Consider the following 21066-nt stretch of genomic DNA (forward strand, 5'->3'; position numbering starts at 1 on the left):
GGTGTAAGTGTGCAACTGCGTGTCTCTGAGCGTGCCTGCTGTGGCCGTGTAAGCGGGCATCTTAGTGAGGGAAAGTAAGCGACTGTGTGGGGGCGCGTTTGTGGTTTGGGGGGGAGCGTGTTTGCAATGCTGAGGGAGCGAACGTGTGTGCCGTTCGTGTAGGAGTTTCCGTGAGAGTGGCAGTGGACGTGAGCCAAAGTGGGCGCGTACTTGGATGCTCTCGGGGGTAGGTCGGCTAGGGGAACTCCCGCGAGTGGGTGCACCCAACTGCGCCTCGTGAGTACCTTAGCTCTCCGCTACCTCTGGCGGTGCCCAGTCTGGGGCAGAGGGCCGGGACCTAGCCTAGCAGCTCCCACGTAACCCGCGCGCACAGCGCCCCGGGCGCTCCGCGCCGGGCCTAGGGGAATCCACGCGCCTCTGGACTGTGCTAGGTGCCGCGGATCAACTGTGCGCAACCATCCCCGCTCCCCGACAGCTGTCGAGGGACCGCCCTCTAGTATCCCCCAAAGTCCTGGTGGTGGTCCTCTTCCCGCCCCACCCACCAGTCCCCGGGCTGTAGGAACAATTACAAAATCTCCTCCAGGGGAAGGCTTTGGAGATCCAGTTAGCAACTCGCTCAACCCCAATTAGGGTACCTGACAGCTCCCGGGGCCACGAGTGCACTCCAGGCTGGGGCGTGCCAGCGTGGGGCAGGGGCTCTCGGGTGAACAGAGTGATTTTGGCTTCCTCCCCAAGGTGGTCTCTACCTCGGCTCAGCATTTCTCTCCCTCTCCAAACTTACTGGGGCTGAGGCCTGCAGGGGGGCTGGGGGCTGCAGGGGGCGTCAGGGAGTAGCGGAGGGAGTAGGGTAAGGAAGGAGGTGAGAGGACTGGCGGCGTAGCGGGGAACGAGGAGCCTGGAGGAGAAAAGCTGGGAAAGCGCCGAGACCGAGGAGCGGGGAAGAAAGAGAGGAAGGGAAGGGAAAGGAAAGGCGAAGGAGAGAACGAGGAGAGGCGAAAAGGAAAGGGGAAAGCCAGCGCAAAGCGCGAGCCAAGCCGAGCGGAGCAGAGTCGAGCCGAGCGCCGGCGGCAGCGCGGCGCTCCGCTCCGCCCTAACTCCGCACCGGCTTTTGTGGGCGGCCGGCGGCGCGGGGCCCTTTGGAAATAGAATAGCCAATGTAATCTGACACTTCAACTTGCTCGGCTCCGGGCGAGTTGATTCACTTACTCACCCCCTAACGCCGAGTTCCTTTTCACTGTCTGTGGACATTAAAAAAGCGAGCGGCGGCGGCGGGCGCCGGGGAGAGCTGGCGGCCGGGCGGCAGGCGGGCGAGCAGCGATCCCGCGGCTGAGCGAGCGAGCAACGCCGGCGCAGCGCGGTGACCCCAGCCCCAGCCGGCGCGGAGCAGGAGCCGGAGCCGAGCGGATCTCGGCGCCCTCGCTGCGCTTCTCCCGGCCCGAGCCTGCCCTACCCGGCGGTGGCGGCGGCGCGTCCTCCAGCGGCGGCAGCGGCGCTCGCAGCGCCCGGTAAGTTTGGGGCCAAAGCCAGGCGCCCGCTGGCTCCGGGGCTACCTCCCGCTCCCCGGGGACTCTCGGGGTGCAAGCGTGGGGTGTTGGGTGCTGGGGCTTTTCCCTTAAAGGGTCCCCCGGGGCAGGGCGACCGGCCGGCGGCGCGGGCTCCGCTCCGCTCCCCTTGGTGGCCGGGGGCGGAGGCCCAGCGGCCGGCAAGCTCCCGGCTGCGTGGAGCCGGCTGGGGCTGCGCGCGGGGGCTGGGTTTGTCAGGGTGTGCGGGGCGTAAGTGTGGTCGTGCGCGCGCGGACCCGGTGCCCGCCTCCTGCCGGCGCGCCTCCAGCCCTCGCTCCCTGCACCCGGGGGCCGGGCAGGACCGGGTATCGGAGGAGGGAAGAGAAGGACCGCCTTGGTCTCCTTCGCCTCCTCTGGGGAGATGCGAAGTTGTGCGCCTGTGTGTGTACAGGAACCGCTGGGGAAAGCGCCGGATTTCAGGGTGGCAAGGGGTGGTGGTGTTAAGTTGTGCGTCTGAATTTCCAGGGAAAACATACACTTTTGTAAATGGGAGGTGGGGGCGCGGTTAAGTTGTTTGTGTGGGAATTGCCCGGGGAAAGGCGGCGCGCGGTACAAACGAGGAACGCGGCGGGGTGTGTGTAGGGGTTTCTCCTAGGGCTTCGCAAGCCAGAGGGGCGCTCAGACCAGTGCCTGGACGGGGCTGCCCCGGCCAGGAGGGGAGCCCAGGGGGAAGATGTGCGTGTGTGTGTGTGCGCGCGCGTTGCAAATACGAAAGTAATTTCCCCGTGTTCTTTCTTCCTCTCCGTCTCCGGCGGCGGTGGCCCCGGGGGAGTGGGAGGCCAGCCGGGGCGGAGGTTGGGGGGCCGGGGCTGGAGCCGGGGTCGTGGGGGAGGCGGGCTCTGGAAGCTTGCTTCACATTCCTGGCGTCTGGGCTGGGGAAAAAACAGTGGGGAGCGCGGCCTCGGCGTCTAGGGCGCGGGCAGCGGGCGTGCGTCGCCCCCTCGCCGGGGACATCTGTCCAGGAAGCCGGCCGGGCGGGGAGAGGGCGCGGTGCTGAGGGCAGGCTCCCCGCCCTGGAGCGGTGGGGGCACGGGCGAGGGGCGGCCGCCTTCCCGGCCATTGTGCGCCAGCAGATTTTCACGGGAGACTGCCCCGGAGCCGCCGGAGAAGGCTGGGAGCCGGCCTCAGCCCCTGGTTTAAAAGACACTCCAGGAATGTAAACAACTCGGGCGGGAGGGCGGGCGGACGGGAGCGCGCCAGGGCAGCCGTCCCGAGGCCCCCCATCCCTCCCCGGGGGACAGCCCGTCGGCACTGCCGCCCTGCCCTATTCCTCTACCTGCAGCAAACTTTTTCTTTCTCTGCCTTCCCTTCCCACCTCGTCCCTCCAGCAGGTCACAGAGTGAGGTCGCTCCCAGGTGGGCCAAGGGTGCTTGGCACTCTTGCCTGACCGGAGAGGCCTGGCGGCTGGGTCCCTGCTTCGGTGCCCGGAGCCCCGGCTGCGCCTGCCCGGGAGCCGTCAGCTTCCTGGGCAGGCAGTGCCCGAGTAACTGGGGCTCTGAGCCTGCCCGCCTGCCTCCCTCCCTCCCTCCCTCCCGCTGCTCCTTCCCCCGCGCGCTCTCCCCCTTCTCCTCTCCCCTGACTGCTTTTCCAATGCCCTGACATGAGGGAGGAAGATTTAACTTGGCAGCCCAAACAAATGTTCTCTCAGAGGTCCTCCAAGAAGCTGGCGGCTGGGCTGGCGGGGTGAGGGCATGGCTCGGCCAGCCTTTCCCTCCTCTGTGCTCTGCCATGGACATTTGGAGCCCTCTGGGTGGACAGCCCAGGGCATGGGAGAGTAGGGCCCAGCCCCAAAGATTTAAAAGGACAGTGGGCGGCCGCCTGTGGAAGCCCCTGGCTCCGCGCCGGGTGCAGAGCCACTCCGAGCTGCCTCCTGGTGCCAAGGGTTTTCTGAAGGATTTTCTTGAGCAACAGTTTGTCTCCCTGCTGCAACCTGGGAATCGGGCCTGGTAGACCAGAGGGTTAACCAGTGCCGACTCCTCCTCCCTGGTGGGTGTGAGGACAGGCTGGTTACAGAGGGCAGGGCAGGAGGCCAGAGGCTGTTCCCAGAGGTGCCTGGGTTTGCTTATTACTGTTTTTGAAGGTACAGATAAAGAGGCAGGCGCTGGGACTGGAGAGCCAGCCGGGCAGCTTGGCGCTGGTGAATTCCAGCCTGCCTTCGCTGGCGCTTGTAGGGTCCAGGGAGTGTGAATCTGCTGTTGAGCTATCGGGGAAGTTGAGATGAGAGAGCAGGCTCTTAGCCTTCTCAGCCCCTGCTGCTTTGTGAGGGGGTCCAGAGTGGGGGAAATTCCTGGCCCCTCACTTGCTGGCTCCTGGCCCCGGTGAAGGGGCCGGGTGGGTTTGTGAATACCCCGAGCCTTGGGCTGACCTTTCCCTCTTCAAGTCGAGGATGTTGAAACACCAGCATCAAACAAAAGACACATTGAAAGCCCTATCTGCTACAGAGCACGTGTGACTTGGAGGCCCAGGGAATGCATTTGGAGGGAGATGGTGTTTTCTTCTGAGCTTTATGATTTCGGTTGGGTTTTGTTTTCCCCCAAAGGACAGAAGCGTCTCCTTGTCCCAAATCACGAGGTTATGAAACGCTGTTTTCACATGTAAATCTCAAAAGTTTAGACTTCTGAGAGTTGGTGGCAGTGACTGGGGGTGGGGGTGGGTGGGGGGAGGAGAAGGGAGCAGTAGGAGTGGACTCAAGAGGTGGATTTGGCATTTTGGGTAGGGCTCACTGAGAAGAGTTGGGAATAAGAAATTGCCAGACTTATGAATAAATAGCCTTGTCTATGCAGAAAAGGGTTGCTGGCTTCTTTGTGGGGACAAAATGTCCCTTTTCCCTCCTAAGGAAAGTGGGAAGGAGGGTTCTTGTTCCTCTCACAGCCAGGGGCAAAATGAAGAAAGGTCCAGAGACTGCGGGGTTTGGCGACAGAACCACAGTTTCACCCTGGCGCGTGCACACACACTCACTTCCCTAGCTACAATAACACAACACTGTCTCCATCCCTGGCCCCCATAGATATGTCTCCAACGTAGGACAGGTGTCCATGCTTGACTCATTCCAAAAAATTGCAGGGGCAAGGACCCAACTGAGAAGACCTGCAAACTTCACTTTTTTTTCCTGTTTCTTCCTGATGGGGGGAGGGGTGAAGGGATTTAGGAAGGAAGGCACTCTGAAGCCTGCTGCATCCTGAGAGTTTCCTCAGGAGAGTACCTGCCTATAAAGCCACTGACCCTGAGGATCCAACGAGTGTCCATGACCCCGGCCTCGGGGTGAGGCATTGTTGTAAGAAATTCGGGCACCAACCAGTTAATTTCCAGAAGCTTCTGTGGGCATTTGGTCATGGGACCAGGAAGCAGGGCCTGCGGGGTCGTGGCTGGGTCCCCTACATTTTCATTCATAACTTTGCTTCCCAGGGCCCTGGCCCAGCCCCTGTCGCTGCTGCCTGGTCTTTATGAGGCTCCTTAGGTTTTGTGTGGACAACAAAGGCCAGGCTGCCACAATTACCCAGGACACCGCTGCAGCCTTGCCTGGCGACGACTCTAACCTCTTAGCAGGACATAGTGCCCTCTGCCCATACCCTATGGGGGAGTGCTCTTTGTCCTTAAGAGTCCCCCAGGATGGGGAGTCAGCAACTCGCCTGGCTGTAAGCTCCTGGGGATTCTGAGGTTGGGCCCTACCCTTAGAGAGGATGAGGGGAGGAGACTGAGAAAAGCAGTTCTAGGCCTAGGCTCTGGGGAGAGGCCAGACCCCATCATGATCGAGAGGGTCTCCCTATTACCAGAGGAGATGGGTGAGAGGACCAAGGTGTCAGGAGGCTGTTACTTGCTATCTATGTTGGGCCAGTAACTCTCCTGTGCCGGACCTCAGTCTCCTGATCTGTAAAATGGGTCTGAGGGCAGAACTCCTCTGATCTCACGTGGTTGCTGGGAGAATGAGGCAGATGTGGGCATGAGTTCCCTAGGCATGTGCCCCTTGAAGGCCTGGGAGGCTCTGTGTACAGAATGGGTAGAACACAAAAGGGGTTAGATTGCAGGTGCTGGAAGCATTTTCCTGAAGCTGCTCTTATCCAGACCTACTTCCCTGGCAGCTGATTGTCCAGCCTTGGCTTGCATGCCCCCCCAGGACAGGGTACTCATTACCTCCTGGAAGCCTCTGCCTTCAGTGGGGCAGTTGTGAGTGTTAACATGTTCTGCTGCATGCCTTCTGCAAATCCACATCTCCTGACCCCTCTCTGGGCTTGAGATGCTGGGGGCCCTCCAGATCATAGACTCCTTCTTTCCTGAATGATCGTGGGTTCAAGACCAGTGCCTAGGGAGGCCCCTAGGTAGGGGGACATGTTCAAATGGCTGCTTCTAGCCCTTATTGGGAATGAACTGTTGTGGGGTGTGGGGACGGGGGAAGGGTCTGCCTGGGGGGGCTCCCTGTCATCTGCCTTTGTGTGCTAGGTTTGCCTCTGGGCACTTTCCTTGGAGCAGGGTATGAGAAGGAAGGGGGTGCGTGATGAGGGGTGGGATTGGGTCAGAGGCCCAGCATGGATGCCACAGGTGTCGACTGTGAGTGTCTACCCTGTGGATAAAGACTGTGTCCTGGGAGAGACCAGAACTGTGGAAGACAGTTCCTGTTTCTCAGGAGCCCACAGTCCAGTGCCAGCAGGAAGATCAGTCCAAATAAATAATTAACCACTACCAGCTGGCTGCCTGCCACGGGGCGCGTGATGACAGTAATAACCACAGCCCCTCTCCTTTGTGTGGTACTTGGTGGATTTAGAAGCTTTTCCATCTTTGTTTAACCCCAATAACAACTGTGTAAGCTAGCTACTATTTGGAATTATCCCCATTTAACAGAGCAGAAAATCAAGGTTCAGAGTGGTCAAACAACTGGTGGCAAAGTTAGGACTGAACCTCAGGCCTTACCGATACCAACCCCTGTGCTGCCTCCTTTCCAGTCCACTGAGTGAGTGCTGTAGCCAGGCTGGGACATGGTGCAGAGTCAGGATGGGCTCCAAAACTGGGTGCTGGGGGAATGAGGTGAAGGAGGAGCGCTTCTCAGGAAGGGTCACAGATGGGCCTCACCTGTCTTCCCCCTCCCATATGGCAGCACATGGTCCATGCCCCCAGCAGCTGTGTCCCTTTCTTTTGGCATAGTGTCTTACAGCCAGAGCTTGCTTTGAGACACGAATCCTGCCTTGACTGCCCTGGGCACATAGGTCTATACATGGGGCTTCATGCCCTTGTCTGGCTCTGGAGCAGGAGGCAGAGGTATTTCCAGCCCCCCAGGTCCCCATGAAGCCCAGTGCTCTTCTTTGGGTTCCTGTGGTTTCTGTAGTCCCTCTTCAGGCTGAGTCAGTCCCAGGCTATGTGGGACACCCACTCCGTGTGAGACCTTGGGTTCCTTCTGCCCCTTGTAGCCTCCACCCTTCAGCCTGGTTTTCTGTAGCTCAGCTGAGTGCCACCCTAGGACAAGGCTGTAGCTGGTGGGGTTCAGGCCAGGGAGCAGCCGGGCAGGCTGAGCTGGCACCTCCCCAGGAAGCCTGGCCCAGCCTGGCACACCTGTGCAGGTAATGACTGTGGCTTGGGAGGGCCCCAGGCCCTGCCTGTCAGGCCCAGCTGCCGGAGTTACTGGAGGATTGTGCTGGGGGAGGCTGGGGTGTCTGAGCTAATTAGATTTCTTAGATTTCAATGCTCCCCTAATCCTGTTAGCCCTGCTGTAATTGTAACCACTTGAAGGTTTCGGCTGTGGCAGGCTGTTGAGGACAGACGGTGTGGGGACTGTGCTCTGCCCCAGGCCCAGCCCCACCCCTAGACAGCCAGCTGGGAGCCTGGGGACTGCCTTCCTAGGTCTTGAGGACGGGGGCCTGAGTGATGGTGGGTGTGGTGTTTTTCTATAGAATGTTAGCATCGCGGACTGTCAGAGTGGACATAGCCCTTTGGGATTACCCAGCTCAAACCCTTCACTGTACAGATAGGGAAACTGAGGCCCACAGAGGGACAGAGACTGGCTCAGGACCTCGATGGCTGGTAGCAGTGGAGCATCAGAGACTAGTGGTCTGACTTTGGGATATTTGTCCCTAGGCACTTCAGGGAAAGTCTGGAATTTCCGGGGGCTAGTGAACCCTCCAGAGACTTCTGCCCCTAGAGATAGGGGTTGGGGAACTTCATTTGTCCCCAAGCCTGCTCCCTAGTTGGCAGTTACCTGTCTTATACTCCCCCAGCCCTGCGTGTGTGCACACCTGCACACGCATGCACACCTGCACACGCATGCACACCTGCACACGCATGCACACACTGGCCCTGCTGGCCAGGGCTTCTGCCAGGGCTCAGGCTGCCTGGCCCAGGGCCCTGAGACCTGAGAACTCTCTCCCTCCTCCCCAACCAGTCTTACCCAGATACTTGCCCTCTTGGAGCCTCCGATTCAATGCAGATCAGGAAATGGCCAAGCTGTTCTGATGGGGCAGTGTGTTAAAATACATACACTGTACTTTCCCCAGCTCTTTCTTCGAAAGTTCTGTTTTGGTGTCTGGCTTAAATGGAGATCTGTCCTCTCTCCCTGCAACACATTCTCACTTCCCAATCCCCAGGGGATGGCTGGCAGGGAGGATGGGGATGGTGTGCCCCGGAGCTTCCCACTTAGTTGCTGCCCTCCTCTTAGCTCGGGAGCTTCAGGGAGAGATCTGGAAAGCCCCTTCCACTCTGAACTTCTCTGACTCTGGGTTTTGCATTCCTAAGCTTGTAGCATAAAATTAGTGGGAACTGATTGGGTTACCTGGTCTGGCCTTTCCTTTCCTAGCCCATGAAACTGAACCATGGAAAGAAACAGTTGGTTTCATCCAAGGTCAGCAGCAAATGGGTGACGGATCTGGGCCTGGAACCCCGTCTCCGCCAGCCCATTAGCTCATGAAACATGTATTGAGTGTGTGCTGTTGGCCTGGCACAGCCCGCTTAGCCACTCTTGAGCTCATTAATAAGTGCTCTTCGGCTCTGATGAGAGGCCCAGTTGAACCTTGGGGGTGGGGTTTACTTCTGAGTGTTCAGAGTGAGGACGAAGGAGGGGAAGTTTTCAGACTCCTAGATCCTCTGCAGCCAGGGGAGCATGGAACACTCCTGGTCTGGCATTAGAGCCCCCGCCCAGCACCATGTGTCTTTACAGGGTGGTTGCATTGTGAATTTGAGAGAAGTGAAACAGGGCCGGGCACGGTGGCTCACGCCTGTAATCCAGTACTTTGGGAGGCCGAGGCGGGTGGATCATGAGGTCAGGAGTTTGAGACCAGCCTGGCCAAAGTAATGAAACCCCATCTCTACTAAAAACACAAAAATTATCTGGGCATGGTGGTGCATGCTTGTAGTCCCAGCTACTTGAGAGGCTGAGGCACGAGAATCGCTTGAACTGGTGAGGTGGAGGTTGCAGTGAGCCGAGATTGCACCACTGCACTCCAGCCTGGGCGACAGAGCAAGACTGTCTTAAAAAAAAAAATGTAAAGCAGAAACCATCTAGGGATGGTGGCTTTCCGTACCTCCCCCCTCCCCTCCACCCAGCCCTCCAGGAGCTGACCTTTGTCCTTTGCAGAGCAAATGGCCCACTGGCTTGGTCCTGCCTGCACTTCCTCTGTGTATGGGGAAGCAGAGAGGTGGCCTTCTCACTCCACCCTAGGATTCACCTGCTGAGAGTCACCTTTGTCAGCCTAGGTGAGAGCACCCTAGGAAGAGCCAGCTGGGCTCAGGACAAGGGAGGAGATGCCAGGTGCCTGGACCTTGCCCTGTCCACAGGGCTCCCACCCAAACTCCCACCCCTACTCCCTGGTGGACCTTGACCGCAGCTGGGAAGCACAGCGCATAGCTCTAACCATTCAGCAACCTAGCCGAGGATTGGCAGGGCACAGAGACCTCTGAGAAGAGTCCTGAAACCCTTTCCTGGTGTGTGCAAGTGGGACGCGTCCTTACAGGGTCTCTGTCCAACCTTCTTATTTTCCATGTGGGGAAACCCAAAGCCCAGAGAGGTGGTGGGATTGGCTGTGGGTCATACAGCAGGGTGTCTCACTGAGAGTGAGGGGTTCTGTGGTCAGGTGGGGAGAGGTGGGGTTTTCCATCGAATAATGGTGTTCCATCGAAAAATGCTTTGGTGTTCCTGCTGTTGTTTACCTCCTTAAAACAACTTGCCAAAGGTCTGCCATAAATATAATAGCCAGCATTTATTGGGCAACTATTGTGTTTCATGCTTTTCCCAGGCTGCCTGGGTTCAGCCCTCAGCTCCGCTCTTTGTGAGCTCGGTAGCTTTGGGCAAGTAATGTTTAACTTCTCTGACTTTGGTCTCCACATCTGTAAAACAGGCTTACTAGTAGTCTAGTAATAACTAACATACTACTTCCCCCATTGGTTGAGAAGATGAAGTGCGCAAAGTTCCTGGCACGTAGTAAGTGCTCAGGAAAAGGTGCCCCAGTCATGGTTACCACCAACGTTCCCATTGCCTTACCTCTGATTTACAGATGAGACAGTGAAGTCGATTGCCCAGGTTGTGTGGTACCTGGGGCCCAACCAAAGCGGCCTGCTGGCACTCAGGCTTCCTGATCTCCAACTCCCTGCCATTTTCCACATTCTCGTGCAGCACAAAGGGCTGGTCCGTCATCTCTGAGAGGCCCCCACTCATAACCCAAGTACACTGTAATTCAACCTACTAGGGCAGCCTGTTCCCCTTGGAAAGGTGTTCCAGAGGGAGGTGTTGCATCTGGGCTTGTGTCTGGGAAGCTTTTTTTTTTTCGTGTGTAAACTGAGGCTCATAATAACAATACCTCCTTTTTGGACTCTTCCCGTATGAAGGAAAGGAGGCCACAGAGGGACTGGGCTTGTCAATTATACCCTATTATGCAGAATCACTATGAATGGTAACTGACTGGAACTTCTGGCCAGTCACTCACCCCTCCGAGCCTCAGTTTCCTCATCTGAAGACCATGAGCTGAAACAACATATCTCTTCCCAAAGTGGCTTCTCAGGTCCACCAGTCCCCAAAGGCAGAAGGGAGGGCAGCAGAGCACCCCCGCCTCCCCAAGAAATTGTCAAACCTATTTGCCTGGAAGAGATGGCTCAGAGTAAATAGTTTGCCTCACCTACCCTTTCCCCAGACTAAAGACACCAACCCACCCCCCACTTTTTTTTTTTTTTTGGAGTGCAGTGGTGCGATCTCAGCTCACTGCAACCTCTGCCTCCTGGACTCAGGTGATTTTCCCACCTCAGCCTCCCGAGTAGCTGGTTCTACAGGCATGCGCACCCATGCCCCACTAATTTTTGTTTTTTGTGTTTTTTTTTTTTTGCATATGAGGTTTCACCATGTTGCCTAGGCTGATCTTGAACTGCTGCGCTCAAGCAATCCACCTGCATCTGCCTCCCATAGTGCTGGGATTACAGGCGTGAGCACCATGCCTAGCCCCAGCCTTTTTTTTAATGCAAAACAACTACGGAAAAGACCAACAGACCATTTTGGGAAATGCCTGCGCAAACAGTCCCTTCAGCTCCGGCTTGCAGCTCCGTCCAGCGGGTGGGTTACCTGCTGAAGAGCCACCTTTCCAGGGGAGCCTTTCATGGAGGAGAGGAGGGGACAGTGTCTGCACAGGAGAAGTCTTCCCCTCAGCCTGCTTTCTCGGCCTTTCCACCTCTTTTTGACCCACCCTCCAGCCTACACATGTCTATCACTTTTGCTGGCCTCCTTGTCTTTTCTTTTTTTGTTACCAGACCACAAATCTGTATGTGGTTGGGCAGTCCTGAAAGCAAGGCCAACTGGGCAGAGGGGTGGGGCCTCTGCCGTGTCCCTAGAGATAGGGCCCAGAGCATTGCTGGCTGTCAGAACTAGAAGGGGTTTGTTTCACCCATAGGGAATGTGAGCCCCTAGAACCCGTGGGCAAGCCTTTGCAAATGCGCACTTTCCTGGAGAGGTGGTCTGAAGTCTTATTTCAGATCCTTAAGTCAATGCGGACACCCGAAACAGTGTCAGAACTGTGGCCTTAATCCAAGGGTCTACAGTCCCTGGCCCTTGAATGGAGTGGAACTGTCATGCTGCCTTTCTCCCCCTCTTTCCATTCCAACTCAGTCGTGACTCTTGTAGATGTGAATACATTTGTGTTCACACCCCCTGCTTCTAATCCAGCTTGACATTTTCCTGGCAAGGGAACTGTGGCGAAGGGATGTGAAGGGACTTGACCAAGGCCACAAGGCCTGGCACTGGGGCCGGGGGGTGGAGGGGCATCCAGGGGATGATGAGTGAGTGGCAGGCAGGCGTGGCCTTCTGCAGCAGCTGACTTCACTGTGAAGCCATCCCGTCTTGTCCTCTGTGAGACCTACCAGGGGTGTTAGGATTCAGTGTCCCAGAAAGAGCTGGCACTGGGGTGAAGGAAGTTCCCGCCCACTCCCTCTTCTAGGAAGGCTGGGCAGGACTGGTTTAGGAGTTGCCTCCTCTGGGTCAGGAGGTCAGCTTCTGCTCTGCAGGCTGCATTGTGTGGGTCCCGCCTAGGTTCATGGTTCCTCTTCGGGATTGTGGGGACCACTGGCACTTATATTGAGGGGCATACGGTGTCTTCAGAACGCCTGGCTGGTGTAAGCTGGTGAGGAGCCCTTAGCTGGGGTGGTTGTGCTGTTGGTGGGGAGAGGCAGCCTGGGGCCTCCCGAGAGCCGCCAGCAGGGCCACTGTGTAATTGTGCGTGAGTCACTCTGCCTCCCTGCTCTTGGTCTTCATGTCCCCGCCTTCCTGGGATCCTGAGAAGTGGGCTTTGTGGTGGTTGGGAGTGAGTAAGGGGATTCCTTGGTTCTCCACCTCTCTGCCCTGTGTGCCTGGTATACTTGAGCTCCACAAACTCCCTGACTCTCTACCTCTCTGCCCTGCGTGCCTGGCATACCTGAGCTTCACAAACTCCCTGCGCCTCAGATCCTGGGTGAAAAGCAGAAAGCTCGGGTGTGATTTTTTCTTTTTTTTTTTTTGAGACCGAGTCTCGCTTTGTCACCCAGGCTGGAGTTTAGTGGCACGATCTCGGCTTACTGCAGCCTCTGCCTCCCGGGTTCAAGCGATTCTCTTGCCTTAGCCTCCTGAGTAGCTGAGACTACAGGCGCCCGCACCACCATGCCCAGCTGATTTTTGTATTTTTAGTAAAGACGGGGTTTTGCCATGTTGGCCAGGCTGGTCTTGAACTCCTGACCTCAGGTGGTGTGCCTGCCTCGGCCTCCCAAAGTGCTGGGATCATAGACGTGAGTCACTGCGCCAGGCCTCAGGTGTGATTTTTTGTTTGGTGTTTGGCGATAGGGCTGTGAAGCTGTGAGTTTGTTGTCAGTTGATCTCCTGCAAAAGGATGGCCTTCTGATTCCTCCCACCCGGCCTGGGTTGACACCTGCATTTCTGCTTGTGCTTCATCTGCAGGGCTGACCCCTTTAGGCAGAAGGAGTGGGTCTGCATTGGGGGTTGGAATCCTCATGGGCCTCAGAAGTCTCAGGGCCTCCTGCCTTGTGGATGGCCTCCCTTCTAGCCGGCTCCCCAGAGGGGTCTGTGCAGCTCTGCTCCACCAAAAGGCTTTGGATACTCCTATTTCTGGTATTCCTGGCACCTTTGATTCCCAAGACCATTAGGGACCTTGACGGCCACCTCATCTGATGCCTGTCATATGGATGACTTATGCCCCATAGAGCACCTTCCTATGTGGGCTTGCATGCCTCCCCGGACAGGCTGCTCCCTGCCTCCCCAGCGCCTCCCTCCGTCTAGAAAGTTCCATATCGTATGGAACCCAGAATGATACCTCTCCCCTAGTTCTCTTCCAGGACCTTGCAGAATGTGGTGAATTTGGTTCTCAGAAGTCTCTTCCATTCTCTACCTCAGATTGTATCCTCAGAGACTTCTCTCTAGGCTGAGTCTAAGGCTGGAGAAGGCAGAGTGGGCTTCCTGGGGGAGGTGGCCTACTTATATCCCCTGGGCCTTATTATCTCTACCTCTGGTAAGAGCCTGGGCAGCTTGGAGACCTCAGGTCTGACCTGCAAATAGCCTAGTCCAGGTTGTAAGACATGGCAGTAGGCTGGGGAGGCCGCAGCAGTGGCTCATTGGGGCCCTAGGGGAAGAAAGTGGTCTGGCTTCTGCTTTTCAAGCAGGGTCAGACATTCCAGGAGGCTGAGGAGGCAGTCTGTTTTCCTAGCCTCTTGCAGCATACTTGCCTGCCACTGCAGCCGGAGCCCTATCCTGGAGGTAGCCAGGTGCTGTGAGTAGCGCTTCCTCCCCTATCGACCAGCACCCAGCTCCTCGCTGAGCTCCTCTCTGCCTGGCCCTGCCCCGTGCCACTTAGGCTCATCTTGCCTAAGTGTCTGCAGGCCCCTGAGACCTGGGCTCTGTGCAAGGAGCGCTGGATTTAGAGGCAGAACTTCTGGCCTCCTCCTGCCAGTGTCACCGGGGGCTGTCACGTGAGTCCGAGGGGAAGGCCAGCACCTTGCATGCGGTCCAGTATCACTGCATTGGGGAGTGTAATGTTTCATTACCATGTGCAGTGATGGTAATGGCAGCACAGAAAGACCTTGGAGACCATCCAGGCCAACCTTCTCATTTAGATGCTGAGTCGAACCCCAGAGAGGACAAGGTCACACGACAAGTCCCTGGCAGAGCTGGAACTAAAATCCAGGTGTCCCCACCATCTATCCAGTGCCCAGCCCCGCCTGTTACTCCACAGAAACCCTTTGTTGGAGTGAGGCACGGGAGAGGCACTCCATGGATGTGGCAGTGGCTCTGGCCTGGCCCAGGACTCACCTTCCACATTTTGCAAAGCGGCTATGCCCACCAGAAACGCTGGGCCTGGGGGCAGGCCACACGGTCCCTGTGGTCTTGGTAAGACGACTAGCTCCTCTAGCCTGGGGGCCGCTGCCCTATAGCAGGACACTTTCTCTCACTTCCTGGCTCATACAGGGCTGCCTTGCATTCCGCCTTGGGTGGCAACAGGGTCCTCAGGAGCCCACCTGAGACTCCTTGCCCCGCTTTTTGGCTCATCAGGCTCATTTGGTGGCCTGGACCATGGCTTGAATTTATGGTCTGAGATCCAGCCTGGTGTGATCCCTTCCAGGCCCCTGAAGACCCAAAGATGCCCAAACTATTGGAGCAGGAGGGACCTGGGCAGCCAGTCTACTTAATCTCCTTCTCATCCCATTTCCCAGATTAGAGCACTGAGGCCAGAGAGGGAAAGAATCCAGCTGCAGAGCTGTAGGCAGAATCCCATGTCCTCCCAGCCTCACTGGCCTGACCTCCCCCTGCTTTACCCTTTGCGCTTGAGGCTCTCCTTGGCCTACCCAGGCTTTGTGTGGAGTGAAGGACGATGGGGGACAATGGGCAGAGTAGCAACTGCGGCTTTCCCCTCAGGGCTCCTCTGGGCCTCTGCCAGTCCCTGCATCCCTTCCAGTTCTGGGGAGCCTGTGCATGGGGAGGGTCCTGCTGGTGAGGCCTCGTGCCAGCCTGAGAACAAGGCTTCCTGGCTGGACTTGAGCCCCCAGCACTTTGGCCCTGGGGAGGGCAGAGTCTGGGGTCCTTTTTTGCCTCCCCTCACCCAGCTCCCCAAGGAAGGTGGATTCACATATCCTTCGTCAAGTTTATCAAGCACCTACTATGTGCCACGCACTCTTCCAGGCCCTGGGGATACACTGGTGAACCTGACAGGGGCCCTGCTTACATTCTAGTAGGCGAGACAGTCAGCAGGTCAACAACTTAATGCATGATGTCATGCTGAGTTATAATCAGTGCTTTGAAGAAAAATAAACCAGGATAAGGTGATATAGGGACATGAGTGGGTGATGGGGCTTCTTTAGATGGGGTGGTCAGGGAAGGCTTCTCTGAAGAGGCTGCATTTGAGCAGCTACCTCAGGGAGACAGGGAAGTGAACTCCATGAACATTTGGGAGAAGAGCTCTCCAGGCAGTGGGAACAGCATGTGCAAAGACCCTGTGACAGATGCATGTTTGGCATGCTCTGGGAAAAGCAGGGAGGCCAGTGTGGCTAGATGGAGTGAGGGAAGGAGAGAGTGGGGAGGAAGGCAACAGAGTGATCAGGGACCAGGTGATAAGGGACAGAGAGCCTTATCAAGCACAGGAAGGGCTTCTGACTTCATGCTCAGTGATTTGGAAGCCACTGAAGGATTTTAAGTAAAGGACTGAGGCTATCAGACGTGTCCTCTAAGATCTCTGGCTGGTGAGCTGAGAATAGACTGAAGGGACAAGGGTGGCCACAAGGATACCATCTAGGCAGCATTTACAGGAACCCAGGAAAGGATGCTGGTGGCTTGGACCAGAGTGTTCAGTGGAGGTAGTGAGACAAGGTCGGATCCTGAATGTATTTTAAAGATTGACTGAGGCTGTGGCCAGGAGCCCATTGGGAATGCCTGTCCACCTCCGTGAAACAGGCTGAGGGGTTGCGGCTAGAGAACTGGCTCAAGTCTCTGTGTCCTGGGAGTCTGAACCCTTCTCCTTTTGTGCTTGTCACCTCCTGTGCCTCAGCCACTCTGTCATAAGGTGCCCATTTAACAATTGGAAAAATAGAGGCATAGCGGGTGTTCCTGATACCCTTGTCTACCCTTGGAATTCTGACATTCTGCATTTGGTCTCTCTTCTCCCCTCCGGCTGATTCCCTGGCATTCATCCCCTGCATGTTCATACCCTCCACTCTATTCACCATAGTTTCCCAACACATTAGTCATCCTTTATCCTGAGGCCTTTGCATATGCCAATTCCTCCACCTCCACTCTTCAGTCAGGTGAACTCCTACCCATCCTTAAGAGCCTAGCTCAAAAGCTGCCATCTTTGAACTCTCTCCGTGGACATTCTCAGACACTAAGAATTTTTCCTCCGCTGAAAATTCTACTCTTCTCCTACCCACACTCTATTGCAAGGGATCAACTGCACGGGGCTGGGTCTGTGCCTTCCTTCACACCTCCTTTTTCTGCTCTGAGTCCTCACAGCCTGGCCCAGGGCCAGCACAGAGGAGGGAACAAAAACATTTCAGTGTATTCCTGGAGCAGTAGTTGGTTACTATGGAAACAAGGAAGTGTTGCAACTTCCTGAACTTGAGGTTGGGGTCAAAGAGGACAGCTCTATCTTGGCTACAGGCGATCAACCCAAGATGGCCATCCTGAGGTTCTTATTAATTCAAAGTCACTTTGGACAGGCTCTTTCCCATCCCCGAGCCTTAGCTTACCCCATCAGTAAGATGCAGGTGTTGGATTGCTTGGCTCTCTGCTCTAACATTCTGTATCCCTGTGCTTCCAATCCTTCCATATGAACACAGGCAGGTCCTTTGCCCTCTTTGAGCCTCAGTTTCCCTATTTTGTTGACCTCTCTCCAGGAACATAGCTGCCTGAGTCAAGCAACTCCAGAATCTTAGGGTCAGCGGCTGGGTTGGCCGTTGATAATTGAACTGGGATCCTTGTGACTTGCAGAGGCACAAAGAGGGAAGTCCTGCTTTCCAGGGTGGCGGGGTGGGGGTGGGGGAATGAGGCAGCAGGAGGGTACGTTGGTAGGGATAATCCAGGCCAGCTCACTCTGGCCTGAACCTGCACAGGCCCCCAGGTCTCCTTTCTTCACCTTGAAGGTGGCAGGAGCTAGTGCTTGCCAGGGGCCCTTGGCTCTGCCGGACGCTGCCTGCTCTGCATGCTGGTGCTGTGCCACGTAGACCCTGGCCTGTGCTCTGAGGGCCACAGGTCCTGGGGTGGCCCCAGAGGCTGCCGGCTGCCTGCTGCCTGTGGTGGCGGGGCTGAGCGGGTGGGCAGCATGTTCTCATTGTGTCTCTTCTCTCTCCACTTCATTGCTCAGAAGCCAAGAGTTAGCCAAGCGTAAAACCGCAGCCTGGCTGCTGGCACCCTCCTCTGCAACCCTGCAACACCTGGGCAAGCTGGTTCTGGGGACTCAGCACCAGCCGCCAGGGCTCAGATGTAGCCTCCTCAAGCTGGGGGTGGGGATCAAGGGGCCAACATGCCCAGCATGGCGCCAGGCCCGCAGTTGAGTTCCCACCTGCCATTTGCACGTGCCATTGGGCAGAGTGGACAGAGGCCTCAGCCCGCATAACACCCCACCCTGACTCCTGCCTGGCACTCAGGTGCCGTCTGGCCCACACCAGAGCCAGAAAGAGTGACCTGGGATGAGAGGCCCTCCATGGCTCCCTGGGCCTGCCTGCTCATCTGAAAAATGTGCAGAGGGTGCCCGCCTCCTAGGGCCACCAGGAGAGGAGGCAGAGGAAGGCAGCTTGTGATCTCCAGAGCCCAATAAACACACTTGTTAGGATTACCAGCAGCAGGCAACAGGCTTCAGCCCAAGAGATACCCCTGTGAACCTCTTTTTCAGGAAACGAAAGCCCCAAACCTTTTCAGAATGAGACTCTTATTCTGGGAATGAGAAGTGCCTCTCCCTCTGTTTCTGAGCTGTGCCCAGTGGCCAGGGACCTGAGTAACCATCACGATGTGACTGTCCCCCCTACCACTGCTCCCTGGCTTTCTAGGGTTGGAGTTGGGTGAAACCCCTGGGGCAGCACCGGGCACTGGAAGGGCCCTGTTAAGGGAGAGGATACCCACTGCTCATCTCTGCCACCCATCAGCTTCCTAACCCTGACAAGCCCTTGTCTCTCTGCCCTCTGTGCATTGAGGCCCCGTCTAGCTGGGACTCTCCTTTGGAGCCTATTGGAGCGTTTTTGCCTCCAGGATAGGTGAGGGTCCTTACACCAGACCCCCAAGATGCAATGTGGGGCTCACCTCAACTCACAAAATTCTCACTTCTGTTAAAAAAAAGGGCCTTGCCATGGTTGACAGGGATTTACACTTCATCGTGTGGACAGTGACAGAATGCGTCTCCCCGCCCCTCCTCACCTGGCAAACTTTGGTTTTGTCATTACCTCCTCCCAGGGGCCTCTTAGGCATTCTCCTCTGAACTTCCTCAGCCCTCAGCCTTCTCCTTCTCCTAGTACCAGCTGGGTCAGACAAGACCTGGAGCAAAGAAGGTGCCCAGTAAAGCCTGATGAGTTCTCGAATGATCCAGTGAAAGCCCTCAGGTACCAGATACTTCAGTTGGCCGGAAAGCCCAGTTTTCTCAGATTTTACTCAGTTATGTTTGCTTGTTCAGCGTATAGAATCCTTTTTATTTTTATTACTTCATTTTATTTTGCAGAAACTGGGTCTCAGTCTGTCACCCAGGCTTGAGTACGGTGGTGTAATCATGGCTTACTGCAGTCTCGAACTCCCGGACTCAAGCGATCCTCCCACCTCTGCCTCCTGAGTAGCTGGGACTACCGGCATGAGCCATCACCCCAGCTAATTAAAAAAATTTTTTGTGTGTGAAGATGAGATCTTGCTTTGTTACCTAGGATGGTAGGATCTTTTTTTTTTTTTTTTTTTTTTTTTTTTTAAGATAATCTTTTTGGAAGCTCTGTGGCCAGGACTGATTCTCTGTACCTTTGACCAGTCTCTTCCTTTTAAAACCAGGGTTTTCTGACTTGCATTTTGCATTTCTTTTATTTACCTGGTCTGTGCAACTATTTTTTTCTCTTTTGGATTCCATATAGCAAATAATTCTGCCTCTCCTTTTATTTGAATTTCTCATGCCAAAAAGGCAGGGAGGGTTAGTAAACACTGCTTTGGTTGTTCTTTGTTTTGTTAAGTGTTTTTAACTTCTTAGTGTGTTGGATTAGATTGTATCTGCTTTTCCTACCTGCCTTAACCCCAGGCCTGTAAGCCTCTACCTTCCCATTGCTTGTTCACTGGCATTGTGTCTCCTAGGACAGCTGTGTGTGGTAGTGCATGTTGCGCACTGCACAACTTGGGGGTGGTACTCACATTTTAGTCCCCTCACATTATACGTGTATTAGATGATTTTTTGGCAGATGGTGGTAAAGTGTTTGGAGGATGGGGAGCCTGGTTTTAATTCTCATAAAGCCACCTTGGATTAGGAGTAGGCTGACATTGTCCCATGGTCCTGGCTGAAATTGGGAAGTCATTTTGACTCCTCCCCGGGACTGTACCCCATGACATTGGGTGTCCATGTCCCCATTGCCCTGCCCAGAGTATGGCTTAAGGGAGTATGTAGTCAGGGAACTGATGTCTTTGGACTCCACCTTCTGGATGTTTCCCCAGCCACCTCTCCTGTCTACATCCCCAGGCAGCATCCTTCTCCCTCAGGTGTCTACCTCCAGCTTCCCCTTTTCCATCGCCCCTCCACTTGGCTACCAGTGTGAGCCTGAAAAAAAGGCACTCCTGATCTATCTCCTCTTCCACTCTACTTAAAACTCCTTCATGGCTCTCTGCTATCTACAATCTGAAATTCAGTGCCCTTCATTTTCTGGCCCCTGATGAACTTTCACTTGTGTGTGCTTTGCACATTGTGTTCCTCTCTGCTCTGTCGGCCTGGAGAACTCCTAGGCATCCTGCAAACTCTGCCCAAGCCTCAGCTTGCCCTCATGCACCAGCTAGGTCAAGCAGATTGGTCCTCCCCTTGCCCCAGTTCCCCAGACACTGTTTCCTGACCAGTGTTGCAGCCCTTGCTTGGCAGGATTGCAGCTGCCTTTAGAATACCCCAGCCACCGCCAGGCTCTGACTCCCTGTCACCCAGCAGCACTGGCTTGGGTCTAGCAAACGTTCCAATGAGCTTCCTGCAAGTTGAATAGTACATGATGGCTACCCTTTCACAGAGCTGGTCGGTTTTGTGATGTGGACCATGAGCATGGTCTGACCCCTGGCCCCTTCTGTGGCCTTTCCCTTGCCAGCCAGAGCCAGAGAGATGGCTGGGCCGTGCCAGACTCCCAGGAGTGCTTCATGGGTCGGGTTGTTTTGCACAAAGCTACTGGTGTCTGAGGATACCTGTGAGCTTGCCGTGCTTGCATTGCTGCTGCCTAGGCTTGGCTTCCTGGGAGAATTGGCTCAGCAACAGCAGCCTGGGCCAGGCCACAGGGCTTCTTGGGCAAAACTCCCTGGGCAGGGCCAGGGGCCGGGGCCTCATATGCACTGCCTGTGCACCAGGTGAGTCTGCGGGCAAATGAGCTCCAGCTTGCCATGGTGCTGGGGGAGGGCCACCCTTCTGCTGGGTAAACACGGGTGTTCAGGCCTGCCTAGGCACGGCCCTGGGTTCTGTCCGTTAAAGGTGCAGGACAGCATTTTGTTGAGCCGGGAGTTGCCAGTGAGAGGGTGACAGAGAGGGACACATGGGAACCTTCACCAACCTTCCCTGGGACTTGGCCCCTCCAGGCTTTGAGCAGAGGCTGCGGGAGGCTTAGGGGTCCCTGGGCCAGGACTTCTGTTCCAACTCTGAGATCTTTTCTCTGCTGCAATGCTGGCTGCTTTCTGGGACCTGGGGAAGGTGGGTGGGCTGTGAGCATGCGCATTTCCTAGGCCAGGTCGGAGACCAGAGCTTCCATTTAGCGGTCCCCACTGCAAATGCATTTCAGTCCTTGCTCCCCTAGGCAAAGCTCACATCCTTGGGAACATCCATCCTGCAGCAGGCATGGTGCTTTGGGGTCTGGAGACTGTCGCAGCACCCCTTGAAGTGGG

General features: G+C 56.1%; 1 protein-coding gene across 7 annotated transcripts in view; it reads left to right on the forward strand.

Moving 5' to 3' along the window:
* Positions 1 to 1234: 1234 nt before the first annotated feature.
* Positions 1235 to 21066, forward strand: part of LOC105465958 (zinc finger MIZ-type containing 1) — a 241533-nt gene continuing 221701 nt past the window's right edge. For all 7 annotated transcript variants that reach the window (XM_011714618.3, XM_011714627.3, XM_011714625.3 and 4 more), the window contains exon 1: positions 1235 to 1505. The gene's annotated coding sequence lies outside the window, so the exon portion shown is untranslated. The remainder of the gene's footprint in view (positions 1506 to 21066) is intronic.

This window comes from Macaca nemestrina, chromosome 9 (genome assembly GCF_043159975.1).
Source record: "Macaca nemestrina isolate mMacNem1 chromosome 9, mMacNem.hap1, whole genome shotgun sequence".
In the NCBI taxonomy this organism is placed as follows: Eukaryota; Metazoa; Chordata; class Mammalia; order Primates; family Cercopithecidae; genus Macaca; species Macaca nemestrina.